The sequence below is a fragment of the Montipora foliosa genome, chromosome 6 (genome assembly GCF_036669935.1).
Source record: "Montipora foliosa isolate CH-2021 chromosome 6, ASM3666993v2, whole genome shotgun sequence".
In the NCBI taxonomy this organism is placed as follows: domain Eukaryota; kingdom Metazoa; phylum Cnidaria; class Anthozoa; order Scleractinia; family Acroporidae; genus Montipora; species Montipora foliosa.
Window position 1 is genome coordinate 73,667,915 of NC_090874.1, and position 7,500 is coordinate 73,675,414.

At 40.0% G+C, this 7,500-nt stretch overlaps 1 protein-coding gene across 1 annotated transcript in view; it reads right to left on the reverse strand.

Moving 5' to 3' along the window:
- Positions 1-3,302: 3,302 nt before the first annotated feature.
- The window catches only part of LOC138008403 (protein PAT1 homolog 1-like), a 25,193-nt gene continuing 20,995 nt past the window's right edge, over positions 3,303-7,500 (reverse strand). The window contains exon 20 of the mRNA XM_068855735.1: positions 3,303-7,500. This exon is cut by the window's right edge and continues 2,449 nt beyond it. The gene's annotated coding sequence lies outside the window, so the exon portion shown is untranslated.

Consider the following 7,500-nt stretch of genomic DNA (forward strand, 5'->3'; position numbering starts at 1 on the left):
CATATTACTGTGTAAAAGTATGTTGTTGTTGTTTCTTTAAAGCGCTATCTGATTTTATCCGTACCACTGAGTTTACTGGTTTTAAAAGAGAATCAAGGACCGCATTCTGTACAGCGACTTTTCTTTTTAATTAATAGATATCTTTAAAGATTGTGTATTTAGTTATGTACCTGTAAATGTAATGCATGGAAGATATTAGCTCTTCTAGTTATTCTGAAATTCGCCACGAAATAAACTTTAAGCATGTGTTTACGTTACCTTTAGCAGGGCGCGTGCGTACACTTTGTATTCTGTGACTCCAGTGCTTACCATATGACATAAAATGACTTTTCTCTTGAATATATAAGCCATCGTAATCTTACACTAAATTGAAATGACAAGGGCGGTTTGGAGCTGTGAGTAGGCGTGGGATTTGTCACATATGGTTTAGGGGCCGACATATCCCTCCCTCAATGCCGTACCGGGAGGCAAGGTCGGTAGCAGAAAGCAGCGAAGGGCCAACTGCGTCCAAAAGCGATCGCACGGGCCGAAATCCCGGGATGACTCGTTTGGTACGACGCTCCAGCGCCACGTCTGGAGGTACTGCATTTTTCTCTCTTGTTCAAAGAGTCCGTCAGCGCATGCATAAATGTTCAGGCTCTCCGATACCTAGCCTGCCAACAAAATTAAGATGCTGGTTGGTTTTTACGAGGAATTGAGATTTCAGTAGTTGAGTGTACAGGCATAAACGTAACGTAAGAGCCGTGCGTGTCTGGTCTTCTGGAGACAGAGGTGAGAGGTGGTTTCATGCAGACTGGAAGGCCTAAAATGCTCTGTTGTAAACATGGCGGTTCACAAGCGAAGTTGTCTCTCTGGCCTTTCTGTGGACGAATTCCAGGACCTACCGATACAATTTGGGCAAGTTTTGAAAGCTAAAAACTTAAGTCGGTGCTGTATTTTGCTGGTAGGACTGGGTGACCCAACACTTATAAAAAAAATCAATGCAATGAGAATCGGGGATCTTCCCTTGTCATGGAATGGCCGAATTACCCAGAATTCTTTTTGGGCATGAACCAGGCAACTTGAGAAGCAAGCAGAGACTGGCCCTCATCAAATGGCTGAAGCGCGGCCGGGGGAAAAAGTAATGAGAAGAAGATGTCCAGCCAGTTACTAAGGGATAGCCATGGTGTGTGCTGTTAACGTAGACTTTTGATTTCTGAACAAGTTCTTACTATAGAAAATTCCCGACAAAGTAGTGCTTTTTTCACTGTTATTCTCGTAGCAAGCAACTGGCCTTTGGTAATTTCTTGTCAAAGGAACCTTATAATGTAAATAAGAGGGTACTGAGATTTATATTTGCAAATTACCTGGCCTCTTACAACTTAAGTCAAACTCTACCTCTCTGTGCAATAAGCGCATTCAACGTTTCCTCATATTACTGTGTAAAAGTATGTTGTTGTTGTTTCTTTAAAGGGTTTTTCCGCTTATATTAAAGATACGTTCAGTCTCTCCCGTCCGCTTCTTATGCATGATCTTCGCGGAAATTATATTCTGTCCCTCAATAAACCTAGAACAACCAGTCATAGTCTTAGTTCTTTTTCTTACGTATCAGTTAAGTTGCGCAATGCGCTATCTGATTTTATCCGTACCACTGAGTTTACTGGTTTTAAAAGAGAATCAAGGACCGCATTCTGTACAGCGACTTTTCTTTTTAATTAATAGATATCTTTAAAGATTGTGTATTTAGTTATGTACCTGTAAATGTAATGCATGGAAGATATTAGCTCTTCTAGTTATTCTGAAATTCGCCACGAAATAAACTTTAAGCATTTGTTTACGTTACCTTTAGCAGGGCGCGTGCGTACACTTTGTATTCTGTGACTCCAGTGCTTACCATATGACATAAAATGACTTTTCTCTTGAATATATAAGCCATCGTAATCTTACACTAAATTGAAATGACAACGGCGGTTTGGAGCTGTGAGTAGGCGTGGGATTTGTCACATATGGTTTAGGGGCCGACATATCCCTCCCTCAATGCCGTACCGGGAGGCAAGGTCGGTAGCAGAAAGCAGCGAAGGGCCAACTGCGTCCAAAAGCGATTGCACGGGTCGAAATCCTGGGATGAATCGTTTGGTACGACGCTCCAGCGCCATGTATGGAGGTACTTCGTTTTTCTCTCTTGTTCAAAGATTCCATCAACGCGCGAATAAGTTGTTCTGGCTCTCCGATATCTAGTCTAACAAAAAAATTAATTAAGGTGCTGGTTTTTACAAGGAATTGACATTTCCGTTGATTCTACAGGCATATTAAACGTAACGCAAGAACCGTGTGTGTCTGGTCTTGTCGAGACAGAGGTGACAGATGGTTTCATGCAGACTGGGACGCCTAAAATGTTCTGTTGTAAACATGACGGTTCACGAGTAAAGTTGTCTCTCCGGTCTTTTTGTCGACGAATTCCAGGACCTACGGATACAATTTGGGCAAGTTTAGAAAGCTGAAAATTTCAATCGATGCTTTATTTTGCTGGCAGGACTGGGTGGTCCGAAACTTATAAAAAACTCTCTGAAATGAGAATGGAGGATCTTCCCTTGTCATGGAATGGCAGAATTACCCAGAGGCCACTTTGGGCATGAAGGGAGGCAACTTGAGAAGCACGACAGTGGCTGGCGCTCATCAAATAGCTGAAGCGCGGCTGGATGAAAAAGTGAGAAAATTTTTTTCTAGATACTAAGGAGTATCCCTCGTGTGCTGTTAACGTAGATTTCTGATTTCTGAACAAGGTTTTATCATAGAAAATTCGCGACTAAGTAGTGTTTTTTTCGCTGTTATCCTCACAGCAAAAACTGGCCTTTCGTAATTGTTCTTGTCAAAGGAACGGTATAATATAAACAAGAGAATACCGAGATTTATATTTGCAGATAACGAAGTCAAACTCCTTATTTATGTCTATGCAATAAGCGCATTCAAAATTTCTTCATATTACTGTAAATATGGAAGTTTGTTTTAGAATGACTTTGTTTCTGTATATGAAAAATAGCCAAGTTTTCTCTCCGGTCTTCTTCTCATGATCCACGTGGAAATTACATTCCGTCCCTCAGTAAACCTACAACAACCAGTTAAGCTCATGATTCTTTTTCATACTTATCACCCAAGTCGTGGAATGCGCAACTTGTATTTTATCCGTACTTCTGAGATAACACGTCTTAAAATGACAATCCACGGCCCCTTCCCTCGCTCGCAGTTGAATTTAAATTAGCGTGGTGCACATGAACAAGGCTTTAGTTCGCGCCAGGATAGAAACAAAAAATGTAAAACTGGGCAACTTTTTAAATGTTTTATTTACTTTAAAGTTGTTGCAAATTAAACAAATCAGCCTTGTGCCACTTCTAAAGCACCCGGACAACATAATTTAATGTTAGAATATTCGCTTACGCTATAGAGATGCGGAAGCTGCAATTGGTCAAAGAGTGACCGAAGCGCTTAATTTTTAAAACAGAAGTCTGTATAACAAGCGATTTGGAGGGAGGAGGGAGGCTTATGCGGGTTTGGGGCGAAAGCGCGAGACATGCGAGGGGAGGAAGCAAGAAAAATAAATTACTGTCCTTTGAACCACCGTCGCTTGCCTCGTCCTGACCCAAACACCTGCTATAACGCCAGTTGTGAAGGCAACAGAAGTGCGGCGCGCAAGTATTGAAGAAAGAAAATGAAAGAAAAGCAGTTGCTCTGGGCCCGGTTGTTCGAAAGCCGATTAACTTAATCCACGATTAGCGTAAACTTTTGTTTCTTGTTTTCAACTTTTTGGTGAAATTTTCCTTTGCTTATTTTTGTTTTTTTAAGATTGACTCCTTCTAATGTTAAGTTTTGCCGAATATCAGCGTCGCACAGCATTTGGGAGTAGAGAAATAAACTCCTCGGTTAATTTTAATCTGGGGTTAATAGCGTTAATCGGCTTCTGAACAAGCGGGCCCTGATAATCAACTAAGACATAAATCCAATATTTTGGTATCCTCTTGCTCAGTGAAAAACATTCTTTGTTAAACATGTATCCTTTGCTATTAAATCGCACTTACATTATTACTAGTACTGGACATTACAAGTTTGTACAGAACTAACTGTACACCTACAATACATAAACTACTCTAATTGTGAAACGTATACTTCACAAACGAAAAAAAACACGGTGTTTTCCGCTACGTTACTTTGTACAAATGCAGGCCCTTATAAGCATTTGCCAGGAAAATTGAACAATTTAGGTTAAACCTCGTATGTCTGCAAAGGTGAGTAATCGTCCTTTCGTTTCTCAAGGATGAAAACTATGCTAGTACAGAAGTGTTTTTTTTTTCTCCGAAACACTGTATAAAGAACGTTTCTGGCAATGGCAAATTTTAAGCCCAAAAAATTTAAGAGGAAGAAACGGGATTTTGTCAATCCGCCCAAAATTAAGGGAGAGTTTCACGTCTCTGCGCATGGGCAAACTGTCAAGTCAGCCCATTTAATTCCATTGTTATTGAAACAATCGAAAGCACTGATGCAGAAAACGGAAACAATCCCATAGTAATGGATTACTCATTAGAATTACTTTTGTAATCATTTCCTTTGTGTTATGAACCTACTGCATTCGAATAGATTACTCGTGCGTTATGACAACTCGTGCGTAGAATAAATTTTCGACCCGTACAATAAATTCGAGATCAAAACTAAATTCGATATTTTCTGTGTAAACCCGCAGTGTCTTCCACCAAATTTGGGCCTTAGTCATTTATAGAATTTGCTTTAACACTCTCTGTTTTTAATTAACATCATCTGGTTCAGTAAGAAACCGTAAAATTTACAACTGCTAGCGCTAAAGCTTGGACATGCGCAAAACCGTGAAACTGTCCCTTTAATACCACCCAATCAAGTGAACAAACTGCAAACGACGCCCACTGACTGCGTGAAAGAAAAAAAACCGCTTAAGGGTGTCTGTACAAAAAATACAACCGCGTGTTATTGTACAATACGCAGAGATCCTCCCACTTGGGAATTTAAGCAACGGCGACGGCAACGTGAAAAAAGAAAAAATACTCGTGCTCACGTGCAGCACGAATTACCGTTCATTTTTTGCTGTACTCCACAAAACAAGAACGTGAAATCACCAAATTTTAGGTTGTGGTGACAACGTGAGCATATAACAGTGAAACACTCATTTTCTATTTTTACTTTAAAACCGTTCGTACCCCACCAGTTCAAGCATAGTTCGCCCGTATTTTACAAACTGAACAAGACGGAATAATCGCAGAATATTCTCGATAGCGCTAAATTACGTATATAAGTTTTCGCTACCGTACCCGTCGTCTTTGCTAAATTCCCTACTAGTGTTTGATCGATCACGGTTAGGATTTCAAGTAAGGATGACGAAGATGACTAGGAGAACGTCACCTAAAGTATAAGTATGTGCGAGTTATTTTTATGATTTTGCCATTATTTCATGTCGTTGGGCATGGAAAGTGTGCGCCAACTTTTCAGAAATAAAATTAGTACGGATGGTGTTGATGTTGGGTGAGAAAATAAGTAATCGTCATGTGCTGACGTTATTTAGGCATTTCACGTAGTTGTCAGGACGACAGCGTCAACGAACCGTACAGAAGGTAAGAAACTAAATCTTTTGAGCAAGAACCGAAACTAAATCAAATCTCCGTTGTATCCCCCACCAAACTGGGATTTTTTTTTCATGGACAAATTTGTAACATTAGACATTGAAAAAGGAATGCCTTAACTTTGTTTTCTCGGTAATTGCGACGTTTTCGTCCATCTTAAAGTCCAAAAACAAGAACAAGGTGATTTGTTGGAAGTTACTCGCTAGAATGATATCCCCGTATTAAAGCGTAAAACACGTGACCATCTGGACCATTACTTATGCCCCGTCCACACGTATCCGGAGATTTTTGTATCCGCAAATTTTTTTATGCGGATACAAAAATATCTGCGTCCACACGTAGCGTATACAAATCGTATACGACCGTCCACAGGTATCCGATTCTTATCCGGACATCTCAAAGGATTAGTCAACAGAGCATGCGCATTACAAAGAAACCTGAGCCTGCGATAATTTTGGCGCCAAATTCGCGGCTTTGTTTGTTTACTTGAGGTTTCAACACGTGTGAGCTTGAAGAGCGAAAAAATTTCCTGTTTAAAAACACCATAAAAATGTCTCAATTAAGAGAAAAACAGAAAAAAAACCAAAGACAACTCATTTGTTTGGACGGACGATGAAGTATTGCTGCTTCTTAAAGTGACATTGGATTACAAAACAGCAAAGACTATGGAAAATATCGATTGGGAGTCGTGCCAAACCAAATATTCTGACATTTTAGATCTCTTCAATGACCAATATCCTTCACAAGAAAATGCTTCTTCAATTGGGCAAGGTTACCCACATAAGAAAGGGGAACTAAGTCAATTTTGACTTCCAAGCTGAAACAGATTCGTCAAAAGATCCGTCAGGCTGTTGACAGTGGTAAAAGAAGTGGTCATGGCCATGTTGTTCTGTTATAATCCGAGCAATGCGAGTTAGTCTGGGGTGGTTCACCTCCGCGTTTCCAGTCCCCTTTCTCGTGGATAAGTTTTGAATTTTGCCATACAAATGAAAGTTTAGGCTAGAAAATTGACTTACTTCATTTCTCCGCTTCTTCATTCCTTCCCTTACTGTTAGTCTTGTTAGCACAGAAATACGTATTTGATGGAGGAAATTAATGACATGAAATTGGTTCTTAGCGCTTTTCGCTGCGACATTCCGCTTTGTCTTAAAGGGGTCTCAAGAAGCTAATTATCCAACAGCCTGAAATTTTACAACAGAATTTCGATTAAATGCCTCACTTCCTCCACCTGGAAGTCCGTTATCTTTTAAATACCAAACGATTCACAAATAAGGACTGGAGCTTGGTCCAGAAAGTCTTCAAATGTAGAAAAAATAGGCAGTATCACCGATTCGCAGTCGGTTCTACCGCGTAACTTCTAGGAAAAACTGTTCAAGTCTTTACCAGTTAGAGAGACTATGATACCGACAATATCCAATGTTTAAATTGGTTGCTTCCTCTTGAATAATGCTTATCAGCTCTATTTGAAATGGGCTCCAAAAACAAGCCGGTCATTAATTTAGTGATTTGAAACCTTGACGGGCTGCCGGAAATTTGAGATACTTTGTTTTTCGCACTTTTTTGCCAGAGCGGTAAAGATTCTCTTACTTGTGAAAATCAGCAAAATTTATTATAAACAATACTGAAATCAAACAACATTTCCCTGCCATATAAGTCACAATAAGATCAACATGAAAAGATCAGTAAAATCGAGCTCAACATGACATGTTTCGGAAACAAACAGGAATCGCCTCGCCTCGCCTCGCCCAGTTTCCGCAAAGAAAAATTAAACAAAAGTACCGAAAAATACGAATAAAGGCCCCGTTGTTCAAGGCCCGATTAAGGTAACCCTGGATTACTGGAAAATATAATTGACCATTTTCACATTCCCCACAATACACTT